This window comes from Pseudophryne corroboree, chromosome 1 (genome assembly GCF_028390025.1).
Source record: "Pseudophryne corroboree isolate aPseCor3 chromosome 1, aPseCor3.hap2, whole genome shotgun sequence".
NCBI classification, from domain to species: domain Eukaryota; kingdom Metazoa; phylum Chordata; class Amphibia; order Anura; family Myobatrachidae; genus Pseudophryne; species Pseudophryne corroboree.
The window spans coordinates 210,285,671-210,306,720 of NC_086444.1; the positions used below are offsets into that span (position 1 = coordinate 210,285,671).

The following is a 21,050-nucleotide window of genomic DNA, read 5'->3' on the forward strand; positions in this document are numbered from 1 at the left end:
CATGCACGTCCTGATGACTGATAAAGTCCGCTTCCCAATTCAGGACTCCCGAAATGAATATTGCCGATATGGCCGGTAGATGGCGTTCCGCCCAACGTAGAATCCGTGAGACTTCCTTCATTGCCAAACGGCTTCGAGTGCCGCCTTGATGATTTATGTAAGCCACTGTGGTGGCATTGTCTGACTGTATTTGAACAGGACGGTTCTGAATTAAATGCTGGGCCAGGTTCAACGCATTGAAGACCACCCGCAATTCCAGAATGTTGATCGAGAGGAGAGATTCCTCCTTGGTCCACTGAACCTGAAGGGAGTGTTGCTCCAGCACCGCACCCCAACCTCCTAGACTGGAATCTGTCGTCAACAGGACCCAGTTGGATATCCAGAAGGGACGGCCCATGCACAACTGTTGGTCCCGGAGCCACCAAGGTAGCGACAGACGGACCTCCGGAGTCAATGAGATCATGTGAGACCTGATCCGGTGAGGCAGGCCGTCCCACTTGGCTAGAATCAGCCTCTGGAGGGGGCGAGAATGGAATTGAGCATACTCCACCATGTCGAATGCTGAGACCATGAGGCCCAGCACCTGCATCGCCGAATGTATCGACACTTGCGGACGAGAAAGGAAGCAACGAATCCTGTCCTGAAGCTTCAGGACTTTCTCCTGAGACAAGAAGAACCGCTGGTTGTGAGTGTTCAATAGCGCTCCCAGGTGCACCATGCTCTGAGCAGGGACCAGGGAGGATTTCTTCCAGTTGATGAGCCACCCGTGGGCTTGTAGAAACCGGACCGTCATATCCAGATGACACAGGAGAAGTTCTGGGGAATTTGCCAGGATTAACAAATCGTCCAGGTACGGCAGTATCCTGACCCCTTGACGGCGGAGTACCACCGTCGCACCGCCATTACTTTGGTGAAAACTCGCGGAGCCGTTGTTAAACCAAAAGGTAACGCCCGAAACTGGTAATGAAGGATGCCAATAGCGAACCTCAGGTATTGCTGATGTGACGCTGCTATAGGAATATGCAGGTAAGCATCCTGTATATCCAGGGAGACCATGTAGTCCCCAGGTTCCAAATCCAGAACTATAGAGCGAAGGGTTTCCATACGGAACTTGGAAACCTTCACAAACTTGTTCAATGCCTTGAGGTTGAGAATGGGCCGGGAGGACCCATTCGGTTTCGGGACTAGAAACAGCGGAGAATAGTACCCCCGGCCCCTCTGGGCAAGAGGCACCTGTACTACAACTCCTGTATCCAGGAGGGTATGTACCACTGAATGCAGAGTGTTTGCCTTTGCCTTTTCCGACGGGACGTCTGTCTGGCAAAATCGATGAGGGGTCGGTTTTTGAAGGCTATGGCGTAACCTCGAGTGACGACTTCCCGTACCCAGGCATCTGAAGTGGTCTTCAACCATTCCTGGGTATACCCTAGAAGCCGGCCCCCCACCCTGGGATCCCCCAGGGGGAGGCCCGCCCCGTCATGCGGCAGGCTTATCGGTCTTGGAAGCTAGCTGACGGGCAGCCCAGGCTCTTTTGGGCTTCGGCTTACCAGGTTTGGAAGTGTGGGCCTGCTTGTGGTACGCCTGACCTTTTGCTTTACCTGAAGGGCGAAAGGGGCAAAAGGACATACCTTTAGCCTTCGACACAGAAGGAGCGGTATTTGGTAGACAGGCAGTTTGGCAGTAGCCAAGTCAGCCACTATCTTATTTAAGTCCTCCCCAAACAGAATATCTCCCTTGAAAGGGAGTACCTCCAGGGTTTTTCTAGAGTCCTGATCCACAGACCAGGATCTCAGCCACAATATCCGGCGAGCCAGGACTGACGTAGTAGAGGCCTTGGCTGCTAGGATACCGGCATCCGAAGCCGCCTCTTTAATATAGCGAGAAGCTGTGACAATATATGACAAGCATTGTCTAGCATGGTCAGAGGAGATTTCAGTATCTAACTCCAAGGCCCATGCTTCAATAGCCTCAGCAGCCCATGTAGCTGCAATAGTGGGCCCTTGCGCAGCACCCGTGAGGGTGTAAATCGCTTTCAGACAACCCTCCACACGCTTATCTGTAGGCTCTTTTAGAGACGTGACGGTAGTGACAGGCAGAGCTGAGGAAACCACCATCCTGGCCACATGCGAGTCCACTGAAGGAGGAGTTTCCCAATTCTTAGATAGCTCTGGCGCGAGGGGATAGCGAGCCAGCATCTTCTTGTGAGGCACAAACTTCGTACCCGGGTTTTCCCAGGGTTCCTGACATATATCCACTAGGTGCTCAGAGTGAGGTAAAACTTGTTTAACCACCTTCTGACGCTTGAACCTATCTGGTTTCTTAGGAGGGACGGATGGCTCGGGATCATCCGTAATCTGTAGAATTAACTTAATAGCCTCCAAAAGATCAGGAACATCCACATGTGAACTACCCTCCCCATCAGCAGTATCTGAGTCAGAACCTGTGCGGTCAGTATACGTGCCGTCTTCATCAGACGAGGTGTCAGTGACAGCAGTGAATTGTGAGGAGACAAGCACTCGCTTAGAGGACCCCTTGGACTTAGGCGAGCGATGGTCAGACTTTTCAGTAGTCAGGGACTGGTTCAACTACTTTAACTGAGCAGATAAATCGTCCGCCCACGGCGGGTTAGCTGCAGGGTCCACATACGGTTGTACCGGCATTGGGGGTGTTAGTTTATAAACTACGTATGCAGAAGCGTGGAAAAAGCAGCCCACGGTGGGTCAGTATGTGCCTCCGTTGCCACAGTCCCACTGGGGGGCAAGGAGCCCCCAGAACCAGAGCCCACAGCTGCTATATTCTTCTCATATGGGTCTGTGGCTTCAGCAACACCAGCAGTGTGTTCAGCCCCAGAACCGTTACCCTCAGAAGCAGACATGATATAACTTGCAGTATGAGGTAACACAGTACAATTATCAGCAGCACTATATCTCTAAACCCAAACCCCTGCGCAGTGTAGTCAGCACTAGCAGAGATAAAGGAGAGATATGGTGACTAAATCACAGAGAAAAATTTAATACAGTATATCTTTGTGAAAATCCTATATTAGATAAAACCTGACGCACCAAGCCCCTCGGGTTATAGAATATAGGGATAGCAGGTTGAATGAAAGACACGAAATGGACACCACTCAGCTATCAAATGCACACACAGATAGTCACAGTTTGTACAATGCAGAGGTTATTACTGACAATAATACTGCACTGGACTAGCTTACACAGCTATATAACAAATGATATAACAGTACACAGTAAGAACTGGATGTATATCACAGGGTAATTGTACTAGAAAACCCTGACTAAATGCACTCTTTCTTACTAGCACTGACTAAAAAAGGCAGGTAGAATACTTAAGTGTCATGTAAAGTCACAGCACTGACAACCAGGCGGCTTTACATAGGAGGATTTGCCCAAGCAGTCCTAGGAACAGTGAGCTGAGGGATAATGGCGCCGCAGACACTGACAGGGAGTGAGGAAAAGACAGATATGCAGCTCCAGGGCAGGAACACTTGCTAGAAATGGCGCCCTGGGGCTGGGGGAGGGGCTTCAGGTCTAAGCCTTATCCCCTCTGCTAGCAAAACCACCGGGTACTGTGGGCGATATAAGAATTGGTTTAGAGAGAAAACCTGACCTGCGCCTATGCCCTGGTGATCTAGTGGGATCGCCTGTATCCACAGTGTCCACCGCCAGCGCGCGCGGCCCACCTCCCACTGACCACCGGATCACGATAAAGACCGGGTCCCGCAAGCGGGACCCACTTACCACCTCCCGAAGCGCGGCCACGCGATCCTGGAGAGTCCCAGCCGTGTGTGTCTAACGTGAAGAGAACCGGAGCCTCCGCTGTAGGTACCCTGCAACCAGGGCTCGGGAGTGTACAGCGCCGCTGGGGAGAGATGGAGGTGCAGCAGTGAATGCCACAAGACATTTACCACCGCTGCTGCCCTTGAAGTCTTCACTTTTTACCTCATAAAAAGCTTTTCCTAGGGCTGCCTGGAGCAGCCCCTCTGTTCAGTGCCTGCTTACTGCAACACCAACTTACAAAACTGAGCTCCTGTGCAGGGAGGCGGGGTTATAGAGGAGGCAGCGCTGTACATTCTGGGAACAGTCAAAGTGTCAGGTTCGGTTTTGCTTGTGTCCCCGGAAGGGGCGCTAGTGGGTCAGTGGAGGTAGGATGGAAGAAGTGAGGAGGCTGGATTGGGTTTCTGCGCATCAGCGCAATGGTGTTTTATTAACATAAAAGTTCACACAATATGGCAGCAGAATAACGTGCAGGAATAAACAAATAAAAGTATGCAATGGAAATGGTGCAGCTTGGAAGCTGAGAGTCTATGGAGGAAATGGTAATGATGGATAAGTTCACTGGTGTGAGAACCAGAATGGTTTAAAACGTGGAGCCAGCAGAGATGGTAATAAATGTATAGCAACCTGGTAGCAGATGCAGGAGACTCACGTGAATGTTCACAGTGCAGTTCGTTAAGCACAGGCAGCTAGCAAGCTGCTTCACAGGTGAGGTGATGGAATGCACCTGGAGAGAGTCTCTACTGCTGAGGCTGAAGCACACTGTGGTTGTAGATAGGTGTGGAGCCAAATACAGATGCAGGGGTTGCTGATGCTTGTAGTTCCATGGAGATGTAGGAAGGTAACCCGGAACACGGAGGAACAGGTAGGTAACCAGGAACACGGAGGATCCAGGAAGGTAACCAGGAACACGGAGGAATACAGGCACATGGGTCGCAGGAGTGACACAAAGTTCAGGACAACCACAGGCTCACCCTGCAGCTCCTGACATACCCCCTGGTGTGCAGACATTGGTTGGGGTGGGAAAAGGAGGTGCGGCCAAGCTCCGGATTGGCCGCCGTACTCTGACTGATGGAGACTGTCATGGCGGCGCCCATGCCGCGGCCCGGCGGGAACGCAGCGTGCTCACATGCCTGCTGTTACAGGAGCGTTCCTAGGCCCAGGATGACGTCTGACGGCAGAGGAGCGGACGACAGCAGAACGTAGGGACCCCGGACGGAGTCCGCACCGACGGACAGATGTAGCTGTGGTGAGTCGATTCCTGACAGTACCCCCTCCTTTATGGGTGGGCACTGAACACCCACGTGGCTTGGAAGGATGAGTTCTGTGGAAGACACGGACCAACCTTGGAGCATGGACATCTGACGAATTCACCCAACTTCTCTCCTCAGGACCATAACCGGACCAGTCGATAAGGTATTGTAGACGACCGTACCGGCAACGGGAATCCAGAATCTTCTCAATCTCGAACTCCACGCCCCGCTGAGTTCGCACTTTGGGGCCGACTGGAAGAGCTCTTTGGAAGCGATTCAGGACTAACGGTCTGAGGAGAGAGACATGAAAGGCATTAGGTATTCGTAGAGAAGGTGGTAACTTGAGCTTGTAGGCCACAGGACTGATGACTCTTTCGATGGAAAAGGGACCGATGAAACGTGGTGCAAATTTCATCGACGGGACTCTAAGACGGAGGTTCCGGGTGGAAAGCCAAACCTTGTCACCAGGTTTCAGGCTAGGAACTGCACGTCTTTTGCGGTCAGCAAAGAACTTATACCGGCTAGAAGCCTTCTTGAGAGAAGCATGAATCTTCCTCCAGGTTGAAGAGAACTGACTCAAGACAGCAGTGGCAGCAGGAACATCAATGTGAGGAAGTTCTTGAAAATCTGGAACACGGGGATGTTGTCCATATACAGCAAAGAACGGAGTTGTTTCTGTAGCAGTATGGTAGCGGAAATTGTGGGCAAATTCAGCCCATGGGAGCAGGTCCAACCAGTCATCTTGAGAAGACGAAACATAAAGTCTTAAAAAGGTTTCTAACTCTTGGTTTACCCTCTCCATCTGCCCATTCGTCTGAGGGTGGTAGGCTGATGAAAACTTGAGGTTGACTTGCATGGCAGAACAAAGGGCTCTCCAAAATCTTGCCACAAACTGAACTCCACGGTCAGATATAATTTCAGTGGGTAGTCCATGTAAGCGGAAAATCTCCCGTAGGAAGATTTGGGCAAGCTTCGGTGCGGAAGGAAGACCCTGGAGTGGTACAAAATGGGCCATTTTGGTAAACCTGTCAACCACAACCCAGATGGTATTGAATCCTTGAGAAGAGGGAAGGTCAGAGATGAAATCCATGGACAAGTGTGACCAGGGACAGCTGGGAACAGATAATGGTTGTAACTGACCTGCTGGAGATTGTCGAGGAGTCTTGTGCTGCGCACACTTCGGGCAGGATGCCACGAAATCTTTGATGTCAACTTTCATCTTCGGCCACCAGTATGTCTCAGAGAGGAACTTGAAAGTTTTCAGGACACCAGGATGCCCAGTGAATTTGGACTGATGAGCCCAAGACAGCAACTTGGAACGGAGTTCTGGGGAAACAAAAGTCTTACCAGGAGGTGGAGCAGGAGAAACTTGAGACGAAGCAAATACCACTGGACTCAGGATGGAATGCGGAACCGAGTCGGACGTCTCCTCTTCGGACTCCATAGATCGGGATAAAGCGTCTGCCTTGATATTCTGAGAACCTGGGCGGAAATGAAGCTTAAAGTTAAAACGAGAGAAGAACATAGCCCACCGGGACTGGCGAGGATTGAGGCACTGGGCTGCCTTCAAATAAAGCAGATTTTTATGATCCGTATAGATGTTGAACGGAAATTTGGCCCCTTCCAGGAGATACCTCCATTCCTCAAGGGACAGCTTGATCGCTAGTAGTTCTTGATCTCCAATAGAATAGTTAGCTTCTGCAGGGAGGAATTTACGAGAATAAAATCCACAAGGGTGAATCTTCCCATCAGTTCCCTTCTGGGAGAGAACAGCTCCAACTCCTACTGTGGAGGCATCCACCTCCAACTCGAATGGCTTGTTTACATCCGGTTGAGACAGAACTGGAGCAGACATAAAGGCCAGCTTGATCTTTTGAAATGCCGCTAAAGCTTCTTCTGACCAGTTGGAATGATCTGCCCCTTTCCGAGTTAAGTTAGTAATAGGAGCGATGAGAGTTGAAAATCCTCGGATAAACTTCCTATAATAATTGGCGAATCCCAGGAAACGCTGAATAGACTTGAGACTACTTGGAATGGACCAATTGGCAATGGCCTCCAACTTTGTCGGGTCCATCTGGAGATCCGATCCGGAAATTATATACCCCAGGAAGGGTATGGAGGGAACTTCGAAGGTACACTTGGATAATTTGCCGTAGAGACGGTTCTCACGAAGACGTCGGAGGACCTCACGGACTTGCAGACGATGAGAAGAGAGATCTTGGGAGAAGATGAGGCTATCATCCAGGTAAACTACGAGGTATTTGTACAGAACTTCACGGAAGATTTCGTTAACAAAGTGCTGGAACACTGCTGGGGCATTGCTCAACCCGAATGGCATTACCAGGTACTCGTAATGACCATCTCGAGTATTAAAAGCTGTCTTCCATTCGTCACCACTACGGATTCTGATGAGGTTGTAGGCACCGCGGAGATCTAACTTGGTGAAGATGCGGGCTCCCTTAACTCTATCAAACAATTCAGTGATGAGTGGTAATGGATAACGGTTTTTGATGGTAATGTCATTGAGACCCCGGTAGTCAATGCATGGACGTAATCCTCCATCCTTTTTTTTTAACAAAGAAGAAGCCCGCACCAGCGGGTGAAGATGAGGGACGGATAAATCCTTTCTGTAAGTTCTCCCTGATGTAGTCGCTCATCGCCTCAGTTTCAGGAACGGATAACGGATAGGTACGCCCCCTTGGTGGTTTCTTGCCGGGAATGAGGTCAATGGGGCAATCCCACTCTCTATGGGGCGGCAGAACATCAGCGGCCTTTTCTCTGAAGACGTCAGAGAAATCTTGGTAAGCCGCAGGAAGATTTGACTGGGTTTTGACTTCAGAAGACTTGATAGGACAAACTTGGGCTAAGCAGAACTGGCGACAATGTAAACCCCAGGAAGTGAGTTGTAACGTAGACCAATCAATCTGCGGATTATGTAGTTGGAGCCAGGGCATTCCCAACACGATCTCCTGGGTTGCCTGAGGAATAACTAAAAACTTTATTAATTCAGAATGCAGGAACCCGACTCCCAGAACCACTGGTCTGGTTTGGTGAGAGATATTCCCCTTGGAGATTCGGCTACCATCTACTGCAGGGATGTAGACTGGATATGAGAGTTCGCAGATGGGCAAACGAAACTTATCTACCGCAGCTTGAGTGATGAAGTTTCCTGCGGCTCCACAGTCCACTAACGCAGATGCAGACTGAAGACCATCTGTAGTCTCTAAAGTCACAGGAAGAATGAGGTCTTGGTTTGAAGGAGCTTGTCTAGAAGATCCCAACTTGACTCCTCCTTTACAAGTCAGGATCTGGCGTTTCCCGAACGCACTGTACAAGAATTGATCTGGTGACCTGCAGCCGCACAATAAAGACACAGTCTCTCACGGAGTCTTCTTGACCGCTCCTCAGGAGTTAAGCGGGACCTATTAACTTGCATAGGCTCATCAGAAGGTGGAGGCTGAAATTGTACTGAAGGTACCATTCTTGACTTGCGCGGCTCACTACGAGCACGCTCACTGTTGCGTTCGCGGATGCGAGAGTCCAACTTGATACATAGCGAAATCAGTTCAGGCAATTGCTCAGGGACATCGCGGGTTGCCAGTTCATCCTTGATCCGATCTGAAAGTCCATGCCAGAAGGCTGCTACCAGGGCTTGATTATTCCACTGAATCTCTGCGGCTAACGTCTGGAACTGGATGACATATTGTCCCATACTCCGGGTACCTTGACGAAGCTGAATAAGGTCTGCAGAGGCAGATGTTGCACGACCTGGCTCGTCAAAGATACTTCTGAAGGTTGACACGAATTCAGCGTAGTTGTTCATCAGAGGATCAGCACGTTCCCACAGAGGAGACACCCAACTCAAGGCAGAACCAGAGAGCAGTGAGATAATGTAGGAAACCTTGGATCTTGACGTGGGGAAATTGTGTGATAATAATTCAAACTGGATTTCACATTGGTTAAGGAACCCGCGACATAACTTCGGACTGCCATATTATTTGCTAGGCACGGGCAGGTGCAAGCGTGACATTGAAGCTGATGCAGCCGGCGTAGAAGAACTCACAGCACTTGCAGGTGCTGGGGTAACTGGAACTGGAGTAGCAAGTACACTAGGCAGGGTTTGCTGTAGTGTATCAATCCGGGAGGATATCCCTTGCAGAAACTGGAACATCTGCTGCTGCACAGCCTCTTGACCATCCAAGCGGGAGACCAGATTTTGTAAGGCCCCTGACCCCACACTCTGACCACCGTCCAAGTCCATCGGTCCTGAACTTACTGTCAGGTTCGGTTTTGCTTGTGTCCCCGGAGGGGGCGCTAGTGGGTCAGTGGAGGTAGGATGGAAGAAGTGAGGAGGCTGGATTGGGTTTCTGCGCATCAGCGCAATGGTGTTTTATTAACATAAAAGTTCACACAATATGGCAGCAGAATAACGTGCAGGAATAAACAAATAAAAGTATGCAATGGAAATGGTGCAGCTTGGAAGCTGAGAGTCTATGGAGGAAATGGTAATGATGGATAAGTTCACTGGTGTGAGAACCAGAATGGTTTAAAACGTGGAGCCAGCAGAGATGGTAATAAATGTATAGCAACCTGGTAGCAGATGCAGGAGACTCACGTGAATGTTCACAGTGCAGTTCGTTAAGCACAGGCAGCTAGCAAGCTGCTTCACAGGTGAGGTGATAGAATGCACCTGGAGAGAGTCTCTACTGCTGAGGCTGAAGCACACTGTGGTTGTAGATAGGTGTGGAGCCAAATACAGATGCAGGGGTTGCTGATGCTTGTAGTTCCACGGAGATGTAGGAAGGTAACCAGGAACACGGAGGAACAGGTAGGTAACCAGGAACACGGAGGATCCAGGAAGGTAACCAGGAACACGGAGAAATCCATGCACATGGGTCGCAGGAGTGACACAAAGTTCAGGACAACCACAGGCTCACCCTGCAGCTCCTGATATACCCCCTGGTGTGCAGACATTGGTTAGAGTGGGAAAAGGAGGTGCGGCCAAGCTCCGGATTGGCCGCCGTACTCTGACTGATGGAGACTGTCATGGCGGCGCCCATGCCGCGGCCCGGCGGGAACGCAGCGTGCTCACACGCCTGCTGTTACAGGAGCGTTCCTAGGCCCAGGATGACGTCTGGCGGCAGAGGAGCGGACGACAGCAGAACGTAGGGACCCCGGACGGAGTCCGCACCGACGGACAGATGTAGCTGTGGTGAGTCGATTCCTGACACAAAGCTTTGAGCCTGTTGGTGCCTCGGATCAAGATCCTACTCTAGACCCCATTGTCCAATCCTTGTGGAGCCCAGTGTACCCCGCAGCAGAAATTACACATATAACATCCAAAATTTACCACACATACCCAGACTCAGGGGAAATTTAAGGAAAAATTACTTCACAGAAAGGGTAGTGAATAAGTGGAATAGTCTCCCATCAGAGGTGGTAGAGGCTAAGACTGTAGAGCAATTTAAACATGCTTGGGATAGGCATATGAATATCCTTATAAAGAATTAAGTTCAAAAAGGGTTGACATTGCCTAAAGGATACAAAAAAGGGGCAGACTAGATGGGCCAAGTGGTTCTTATCTGCCGTCAAATTCTATGTTTCTATGTTTCTACCCAGAATCTCATATGGATTATTGGATAGTGTCACATTGGGTATAAAATATGGCTGATTAAGTGTCAATTAATCTGCAATATCAATAATAATACTACAATAAGATTACTACTACTACTAGTACTACTACTACTACTACTACTACTAATAATAATAATAATAATAATAATACAGTAAGAATACTACTACTACTACTACTACTACTAGTAATAATAATAATAGTAATAATAATATTAGTAATACACTAAGAAATAGATGGGGGGGATTCAATTCCCCCCCCCCAATAGAGCTGTTCAATTGTTGTTCATATCATGCATGAGTGCCGCATGCACCCATTATTTCTTCTCACGCCCTCTTTAGGTGGCAAGCTGAAATCAGTGAAAAGTCCATCTATTGGCCACTCAAACTGCCATTCTGGCAGCATTCCCAAAAGGTGAGATGAATTTAGTCTCTTTTGGGCACTACAAGCACATTAAGTAATGGTCATCCAGGGCAGTTGCTCCTAATCAGAGCAACAATTGAATAGTGTTCTGTGGGTATGTTGTGGGCTTGCAGGCGGAATTGTGAACGATTCAGAGTTGTGTACATGCAGGGAATAGGGCTGGTGCAAATGCACTACAGTTACACGCGGAAGTATAGGGGAGGTGCTGCCAACTCTAATAACAGGTAACCCATGCAATGTGTTTGTGTGCACAGCTAAATTTTAAACATGAGAGATGCTACCCTGCTGAGACTGGTAGAGCCAGACAGAAAAAAAGAAAATGCAGGTGCACTCTCTAAGCACTAACAACACTGGTAATCAGAACAATTATAATAAACTCTACAATTTAACACTGAGTGAAATTAAGGTTCTTAGCAAAATTATTGCCCAAAAATCTGGGCTCACCTTTCAAACATATCTACAGTAGGCTGAAATAGTAGAGTCAAACGAGGGGATTGGTTGAAAGCTGGAACGGTCCGGACCAGCTACCTGCAGCGACCTCTGCCTCTGAGGAGCTCTCTGTGCCCGTCTACCTGCACAATTTTCTGTGTGACAGCTGTTACATACACGGGCATGGTCACAGAGAGAGCCCCACAACAGCACAAGTCTCTTTAGGATACTGGTCCGGTGCGGGGTTCCGGAGTCTGGACCATTTCAGCCATCCTGCTCCCACTCCCTCTCCCTGAGTGCAGCAGCTGCAGATCAGGAGGGTACTGCAAAATGTCCCTGAACCATTTGCTGTGTGTCATACACGGAGACAAGCACAGATAGCTCCACAGTGACACAAGTTGCTGTAGGGAGCCGGTCTGGTCCAATCCAGTGTTCCCAGAGTCTGGACCATTCCGGCTTTCACACAAACCCCAAAGTGAGAACCAGTAAGCCTATCTATATATTAGAAGAAATTGGAGCTGATGATGGTGAAACTAACAATTTTTTAAAAACATTTTATTAGAGCATCACATCATATACAGCAAATACATTGATGCGCACTAAACCGATACGTATTTAAAAACAATATAAATGAACGTAAACCTCAGCATACACATCAAAATCACATATTGAGTCACTCAATTTGAGTGCATCAGTTAATGTCAATGCATGGTTCAAGCAACAATCATGAGATCCCTTATGGCAGGGATACGAGGAGCCCAGAGTTTTGGTCACTTTTTTAATACTATCAAATATCTTGCAATAATTACTAGTGTCCCGGCTAGTATACTTTCCACCTTTAGCAGCCCCAGGTTCATTGTCAGGAAATGAGCCAAAGGTCAGGAATTCAGAAATAAATACTCTATTAGAACTTAGAAGCAATTGCTCCATAATCTGGCAGTGTTACTGATTCCCGTGACACATCTGATTAGGTGGCTGTGATTTTAGCCATGGGGTGAGGCTAAAGAGTATCTGAGAGGATAGAGCAGCTCCTTTGAAATTTACCTATAGAGAGGAAGAAATAATATCTAGCTATAACTGTGATTAAAATATTAGTTATTGTGTTAATATTGTATCAAGCAGTGGAATAGTTGGGATTCGGTGAAATCCGGGAATAGTTCATGTTTATTTTAACTACCCTTCAATACTGTATAATGGCCTGGTCATAACAATTGCAATGACTGTCAATCAGTCTCGTTTATTTCAGGTGACAAGCGTCAGCTATGTGAAAATGGTCATATTTCTGTATAATAGAGCAGGTTCAACATAGTGCAGATTGCAGTTTTTTATGCTTTAATTTAGCTTCATGGACTTAGGTTAAATATGAAGCCAGTTTACTGTTAAAGCCAACATATACGTCACCTCTGGTTCCCTTCAGAGGTCTTGGCACAGCAGCCAGTGAAGGAGAGCAGGCATGCTTATAGATTTGGCATGTTTTCACTTACCAAACGGACAGGTATGTTTTCATATTCATCACTTCTAATTATTCCATCCAAGGACTTGTGCGCTAATCTTGAAATCTATTCTTTAAGGCTCCACAGACTACAGTCATCCTATACACTGAAGTTCAGTTTTTATTCATGTCTGGCAACTGACTTGGAAAGCAATATTTTGCAGCATTCCCTGTGGCTTCAGGATTGATCTTAATTGCTGGTAAGGTATTCAGAATGTTTTTAGCATACAGTAGGAAAACTATAGCTAGAATTATGTAAATTACATTAGGGAGCACGCAAACTCAGTCACACATGGCAAGCAGATACACATCTATGTACTAGTAATGCATTTCAGACCAAAACATATTTTTACATTTATTTTTTTCATGCTTTTACTAAGCATTCTGTGTGTCTAGATATGCGGGGCGTTGGAATAATAGCAATCTCTGTTTACAATCCAGATAATATTCTAACAACCCTTATGCAATATATGGAGTAATAAAATGGCCTACAATATGTACAATATTTTAGTGACCAATATACAATTTCATAGAGCATCCTAGTGACTATTCAAGATGGTCCTCAAACCACTGGTGGCTTTATAATGCAGATCTCTGGTAGTGAAACTATGCAATCTGCATTTTATGACTACCAAAGGTGCAGAGGTAGCGTTATGCAGACTCCAGATTTAGGATGGTGAGAGTTACACCCTTGACACTCTCTTCTCTGATTGACGAATAGGGCCAGACACCCAACAAATAGAGGGGTTCGTGTATCAAGCAGTGAAAAGAGGGGAGATGTGGACCTGTGGAGAAGTTGCCCATAGCAACCAAACAGCTTTCAGGTAACATTTCTTGTGTACATTCTATACAATAATAGGTAGATTGGCTGCTATATTAAGCAACTTCTCCATTGGTCCACTTCTTCACTCATTTCACTGCTTTATACATCAACCCCAGATGCTTTATACATCAACCCCAGAGTGCTTAAAGTGGTTCTTATTGGTATAGCCGTTTCCTGCACAGTCACAATAATTGCAGGTGCACAGGGCCCTTTCCTGAACCGCTCTGTGCTTCCGCTCTACCAGTCACTAGCATGGAGGTAGGTTGGGCCTGTGTGAGGTAATATTCATTTGAAGCTAAGGCCCAACAGGGGATCTTCAGAGGGCCAGTTTGATGTCTTTGAAAGGTCTTTGAGGGAGTTATTGAAAATATATATCATCCTAATATACAGTATGCTTCTCCTAAACTGTCTAACTTGGATCAATAAGGGGTCTATTTACTTACCTCTGGATGGAGATAAAGTGGACGGATATAAAGTTCCAGCCAATCAGCGTCTAACTGCCATGTTACAGACTGGGTTTGAAAAATGACAGGAGCTGAGTGGCTGGTATTTTAGCACCGTTTACTTTATCCAGAGCTTAATAAATAGACCCCTTTGTCTGTTGGTGGAGCAAATATTCTTTGATTTTTTGCTAGATTAATTCAGTGGTGCCCTCCAGTGGCTGGTGCCCCTGGGGCATCCGCCTAAAGCTGCCTAATGGTAGAGCCGGCCCTGACCGGTACAGCCAATCCCAGTGATCCTGAAGGGCTGCTCAGTTCATCATCATAGCATATCCAGATTCACTGGTACAACCAATCCCATGGATCCTAAAGGGCTGCTCAGTTAATCATTGCAGCATATCCAGATTCACCAGTACAGCCAATCCCAGTGATCCTGATAGGATGCTCAGTTCAACATTGCAGCATTTCGCAATTCGCTGGTACAGCCAATCCCAGCATACCTGAAGGGCTGATGCTGCAACTTCATTGCAGTATTTCCCAATTCACTGGTACAGCCTATCCCAGCGTTCCTGAAGGGCTGCTCCTGCAACTCCATTGCAGCATTTCCCAATTCGCTGGTACAGCCTATCCCAGTGTTCCTGAAAAGCTGCTCCTGCAAATCCGTTGCAGTATTTCCAGATTCACTGGTTAATCTCATCCCAGTGATAGTTAACCCTCAGTGTTATGAACTTCCCAGCTATTCTACTACCCTGGTAATCCATTATCCCAGTGTTCCCGTTCCCCATATAGCTGGTACAACATCTCCAGCTCTACTCACCTGAGACAGCATCCAGTCAGGTGTTCCTGAATAGCCGAACTGCTATGTCTATGAATTAGTAGATTCTACTGTATATTAAGCCTGCCCAATTCTGTCCTAATATCTCAAGCCAAAACCCAGCAGCTCAACCTAGTCTGGATTCACAAACAACATTAGCCGTGACACTCGTGCAGCATATACTCTAGATCAGGGCTGGCCAAACCGGTCCTCGAGATCTACCAACAGTTCATGTTTTCAAGGCCTCCTGGAGATCTGTAGAATTATCAATTAGGAATGAATGCAGCACATCTTAATTAGTAATGAATACACCTGTGCACCAGCTAGGTGGTCTGGAAAATGTGAACTGTTGGTAGATCTTGAGGACTGGTTTGGCCAGCCCTGCTCTAGACAATTATCAGGCCAACACCCAATATTGGCCCGAAAATTATATAGTGTGTACAGGATTGTTCTTTTTCCATTTTGCTTTTATGTTACCAATAATAGAATTGAAATATGAATTTCTAATTTATATGCTTTTGCACAAAAGCAACAATAATACATATTGTAAGGTGACTATACATAGAGTAGCAATGTTAATCAAGTCTGTTTGTGTTGGCAGAATGTGTTAAATCTATTGATTACAATTCTTTAAAAAAATATATAGCTTATAATGTATTTTAGTATTCTAAGTATCATTCATGTATGATTATAGGGAAATTTAAATGTAATAAAAAAAATTACTTTGGCAGAATCTATCTTCCCTTGAATGGAAAGAAGCTAATAATTCAACCATTAATTCGTATAATATAGGCCCAAGCAATGAATGAAATAGTAGGGTTTAATCCAACCATCATCCTCGTCAGTGAATGTATTTGCGCCAGTCTACAAAAACCTGACACACGTATATATGCTAGCACACATTTTTGTTGTACTCTGCCTATTTTTGCCAGCCCTTCACTCTTGCGTTCTGCCTTTCTAGTTGTAAAGAGTCGCAAGTGTCAGATTCAGTCAATTATGTATATGAAGATGCTATATAATAGGGTCGTGATACAGAAGATAGACATTTAAAAAAATGACAGTCATTAGGTCAACAGTAAAAGATCAACAGTCAAAAGGTCGACAGGACCATAATGTCGACACAACCCCAAAAAATTGGGTTTTGTTTTCTGTTTTTTGTTTTTTCCCCCCTCAATTTGTTTAAATGCGTCCCCTCGCCACGCTTCGCTCGGTTACTATTGGTGATAGTTTGTGGCATGGACAGTCAATTTGATAAAATGCTGCCCCTCGTGGGCTCGCTTGGCTCACCACGGTTCAGGCGTGGTGGCTCGCTTTGCTTGCCACAACATTACTAAAGGTAATAGTTTGTGACATGGATAGTAAATGCAGCAAAAGTTGTAAAAAAAACAAACACAAAAACACGTGTCGACCATATGTCGACCTTTTGACCATGTTGACCTTTTCGATTGTCGACATTTTGACCTGTCGACCTAATGCATGTTGACCATTAGTGGACTGTAGACCTTTTTAGTGTAGATCTAAAGGGGGTAATTCAGATCTGATCGCTTCTGTGCATTTTCGTATAGCTGGCGATCAAACGGCGCATGCGTATGCACCGCAATGTGCAGGTGCATTGGATAGCAACAAAGGGCATCGCCGGTCAGCGACAGGATGGTGCAAAAAATCCAATTGCACAGGCGTTCGCAAGGTGATTGACAGGAGGAAGCCGTTTGTGCGTGGTTACTGACCGTTTACTGGGAGTGTTCTGGAAAACGCAGGTGTGCCCTAGCGTATTCAGGGAGGGTGTCTGATGCCAGCTCCAGCCTCGATCAGCCTGATTCTATCGCACTGGAAGAGTAAGTCTTGGGTTGCGCAAAGACTGCACAAAGTGAATTTTTGCAGCTCAGCTACACATGCAGTCGCACACTTGCACGGCGAATTTACACTCCCCCTGTAGGCGGCGACTATCTGATGGCAGGACAGCAAAAAACACAGCCAAGCGATCAGATCTGAATTAAGCCCATAGACCAGATACCATATAATAGACAGAGGACAGAGTCAGTATCAAGCTTGCGATCAGCGGATTGGGGATGATCCTATTTTCTCTACAGGAAAATCAGACTCTGAGAAGTATTAGCACAGTTAAGGGGGGTACACACGGAGCGATATTTACTTAATTTCTAAGCAATCTGACTAGATCGCTTAGAAATTAAGCAAACATTGCTCCGTGTGTAGGGGCGTCGACGACAGCGATGCAGGGTCCTGCGCGTCGCCGGCTCTAGATTGGGCATCTGGTGAGATCGCTCACTTCGCCGGGTGAAGTGAGCCTTTTTTATATTTTTTCCTCCCTCACTCATCGCACTGTGCTGACCTTGAGAGATGTGTGCTGAGCAATCTGTGCTAGATCGCTCAGCACACATCTTCGGGACAAATCTCCCCTCGTGTACAGGGCTTTAGTCGGTTATAGTTCCATCAGCATTTACTCAGACCTGCTAATAAAGTTGGATCCTTTACTTTCTATGATAATGATTAGAATATTTGTAGGTGATGGCTACTGGGAGAAGAAATAACTAGATTCAAACAGACATTACTGAAAGAAATGGAAGCCAGCAGGATGTTTATGTAACTGTAACAATGTGAGCCAGAAAGATACAGTGTATTTGTATTTATAAATAGCTTACATTTACTTTAACTAACCTTAACAAGTGTCCTATTGATCGACACATTCACATTGTGGTTGTCACATAATAGTTATGGCTCTCTGTAGCTGGCACAAAACAGAATCAGGAATGATAGTGGTAAATGAGTTTATAACAAAGAGCGTGCTTTTAGATGAGGTTATAGAGATTTGTGCTCTGGGCATACTGTATCTACAGCAATAGTTTGATACTCTTATGTTCCACTTCGGTCACTTACTGGGGTAGTTGGAGCAATGATAAGAAAATGAAAGTGATAAGAAAATGAAACTCTGACTACACAATTGTATTTCACAATATTGGGCCTGATTCAGGTTTTTTAGAAAAGCAATAAAGCAAGCAACTGGATAAAACCATGCTGCATTGCAAGTGGGGCAGATGTAACATGTGCAGAGAGAGTTAGATTTGATTTGGGTTGGGTGTGATCAAACTGAAATCTAAATTGCAGTGTAAAAATAAAGCTATCTAACATATGGGCTACACAGGGCCGGTGCAAGGATCCTCAGCTCCCTAGGCAAATCTTCGGGGACACCCACCCCCAATCCCAAATACACAGTCCCTTAGGTGAAAAAGTGTGGGGGCACCATCTTATAGGTTCCACAGCCACCAGCTGATAAAGAAGCAGCACTGCAAACTATAATTTTGCACCCTCCTTTAACTCATAAAGGGACAGCGTGCGGCAAAAAAGGGTGTGTGGTCTCACAAGGAAGGGGCAGGGCAGGGACGCTGGAGGGGAGTTAGAGGGAGGGTGAGGGCAGGGACGCTGAGGGGGAGTTAGAGGGAGGGTGAGGGCAGTGACATTGAAAGGGGTTAGAGGGAGGGTGAGGGCAGGGACGCTGAGGGGGGTTAGAGGGAGGGTGAGGGCAGGGACGCTGAGGGGGAGTTAGAGAGAGGGTGAGGGCAGGGACGCTGATGGGGGTTAGAGGGAGGGTGAGGGCAGGGACGCTGAGGGGGGTTAGAGGTAGGGTGAGGGCAGGGACGCTGAGGGAGAGTTACAGGGAGGGTGAGGGCAGGGACGCTGAGGGGGAGTTAGAGGGAGGGTGAGGGCAGGGACGCTGAGGGGGAGTTAGAGGTAGGGTGAGGGCAGGGACGCTGAGGGGGGATAGAGGGAGGGTGTGGGCAGGGACGCTGATGGGGGTTAGATGGAGGGTGAGGGCAGGGACACTGAGGGGAGTTAGAGGGAGGATGAGGGCAGTGACATTGAGGGGGGTTAGAGGGAGGGTGAGGGCAGTGACATTGAGGTGGGTTAGAGGGAGGGTGAGGGCAGTGACATTGAGTGGGGTTAGAGGGAGGGCGAGGGCAGAGACACTGAGTGGGGTTAGAGGGAGGGCGAGGGTAGGGACGCTGAGGGGGGTTAGATGGAGGGTGAGGGTAGGGACACTGAGGGGGGTTAGAGGGAGGGTGAGGGCAGGGACGCTGAGGGGGGTTAGATGGAGGGTGAGGGTAGGGACACTGAGGGGGGTTAGAGGGAGGGTGAGGGCAGGGACGCTGAGGGGGGTTAGAGGGAGGGCGAGGGTAGGGACGCTGAGGGGGGTTAGATGGAGGGTGAGGGTAGGGACACTGAGGGGGGTTAGAGGGAGGGTGAGGGCAGGGACGCTGAGGGGGGTTAGAGGGAGGGCGAGGGTAGGGACGCTGAGGGGGGTTAGATGGAGGGTGAGGGTAGGGACACTGAGGGGGGTTAGAGGGAGGGTGAGGGCAGGGACGCTGAGGGGGAGACAGAGGGAGGGTGAGGGAAGGAACACTGAGGGGGGTTAGAGGGAGGGTGAGGGCAGGGACGCTGAGGGGGGTTAGAGGGAGGGCGAGGGTAGGGGCACTGAGGGGGGTTAGAGGGAGAGTGAGGGTAGGGACGCTGATGGGGTTAGAGGGACGGTGAGGGTTTGGACGCTGACTGGGAGTCAATGGGAGGGTGGGGACATGTGTACATAGGATGCAGTAATCTGTGTACCTAAGGCATACTTTTTCTGACATATGCCTTCTGTGGAATTTTATTTAAAATTATGTGTATATAAATATATGTGTGCATGTGTAACATTAAAATATATAGCTCTATTAGAATAAACAAATGCTTTAAATCTATGTGTCAATTAAACTTAATATGTAGTCTATATGCAATGCAGAGAGCCTCCGACTGTCACTTACCTGATAAAGGCTGAAGCAGTGCCTCCTCTCCACTTAAGGGACAGGCAGCTGTCACACGTGGGTCTCTAACTCTGATGTCTCTTCTCCACCTCCTAGTTATTGCGTGCGCTCCTCCTCAGTTAGTATTTGCAGGGGGAGGGTCAGGCTTTGCTCTTGGTGTGACATCATCATGTCACACCAAGCAGCTACCCGTGGACTTAAAGCAGCGCAATGGGGAGGCGGAGCTCGGGACGGGACTCAGAGCTGCTAGTCTCCTCCTGATATGACTGGGCGGGTGGGCGGCGACAGCGGAAGTATATTTAAAATTTCTCTGATATGGCCAATGGGTGGTCCCGGCCCGGTGCACACCTGGATCCCCTTTAGTTTCGCCGGGCACGGTCATCGAGAGAAGGGGAGAGATGGGACGCGCTCTTCATGCTGCTGATGCCGCTACTCACTGCCTGACATTCAGTGAAGGGCAGAGGCTGCGGCAGCTATAGTGCACATCAGCAAGGTAGCAGAGCAGGGAGAGCGCCTCCCTGCTTTGCAGACCTTGCTGAGCGATCAGCCGGTGGTTGGAGAAGTACTGGCCGCTGCTGTAAATCTTGCCATCCCGGGTGAAGGAGCCGCCCGTGTCCTCTAGCAGCTCTTCTCCTTACACGACTTGTCAGCGTAAGTAGGGAGCGGATCTTCTCACTGGTCATTGCGGCAGCAGGGAAGGGGCCGGGGGAGAGCGAGCGGTGCAGGAGGGGGAGGTGGGGACAGGACCCGGACATCCAACACCGGGTGAACAGGGAGCGGGCGCCTCGCATCCATCACAGTGCACATCCTGTACTGCACTCCACTCAGCACCGCCCTCCAAGTGCCGGCGCCAATAGGCAGCTGCCTAAAGCTGCCTAATGGTAGCGCCGGCCCTGGGGCTACATGCAAAAGCAGTCCGTATTTACCTGGCACAGAAACAATATAACCCACCCAAATCTAAATCTCTCTGCACATGTTACATCATCCCCACCTCCTGCAGTGCAACATGGTTTTGCCCACTGTGCTTTTTTGCTTTGCTTGCTAACAAACCTGAACCAGGCACTTTATGCAGAGTACATTTTGGTTCTCAAGGTCAATCTCAGCTGCAAAAGCAGCCACGGTAGATTATTTCCCAA

The 21,050-nt window shown here is 48.0% G+C and overlaps 1 long non-coding RNA gene across 1 annotated transcript in view; it reads right to left on the bottom strand.

Annotated features, from left to right (window-relative positions):
• Nucleotides 1–20,140, bottom strand: part of LOC135051872 (uncharacterized) — a 59,149-nt gene extending 39,009 nt beyond the window's left edge. The window contains exon 1 of the long non-coding RNA XR_010242216.1: nucleotides 19,915–20,140. This is a non-coding gene — a long non-coding RNA (uncharacterized LOC135051872). The remainder of the gene's footprint in view (nucleotides 1–19,914) is intronic.
• Between the last annotated feature and the right edge of the window lie 910 nt (nucleotides 20,141–21,050).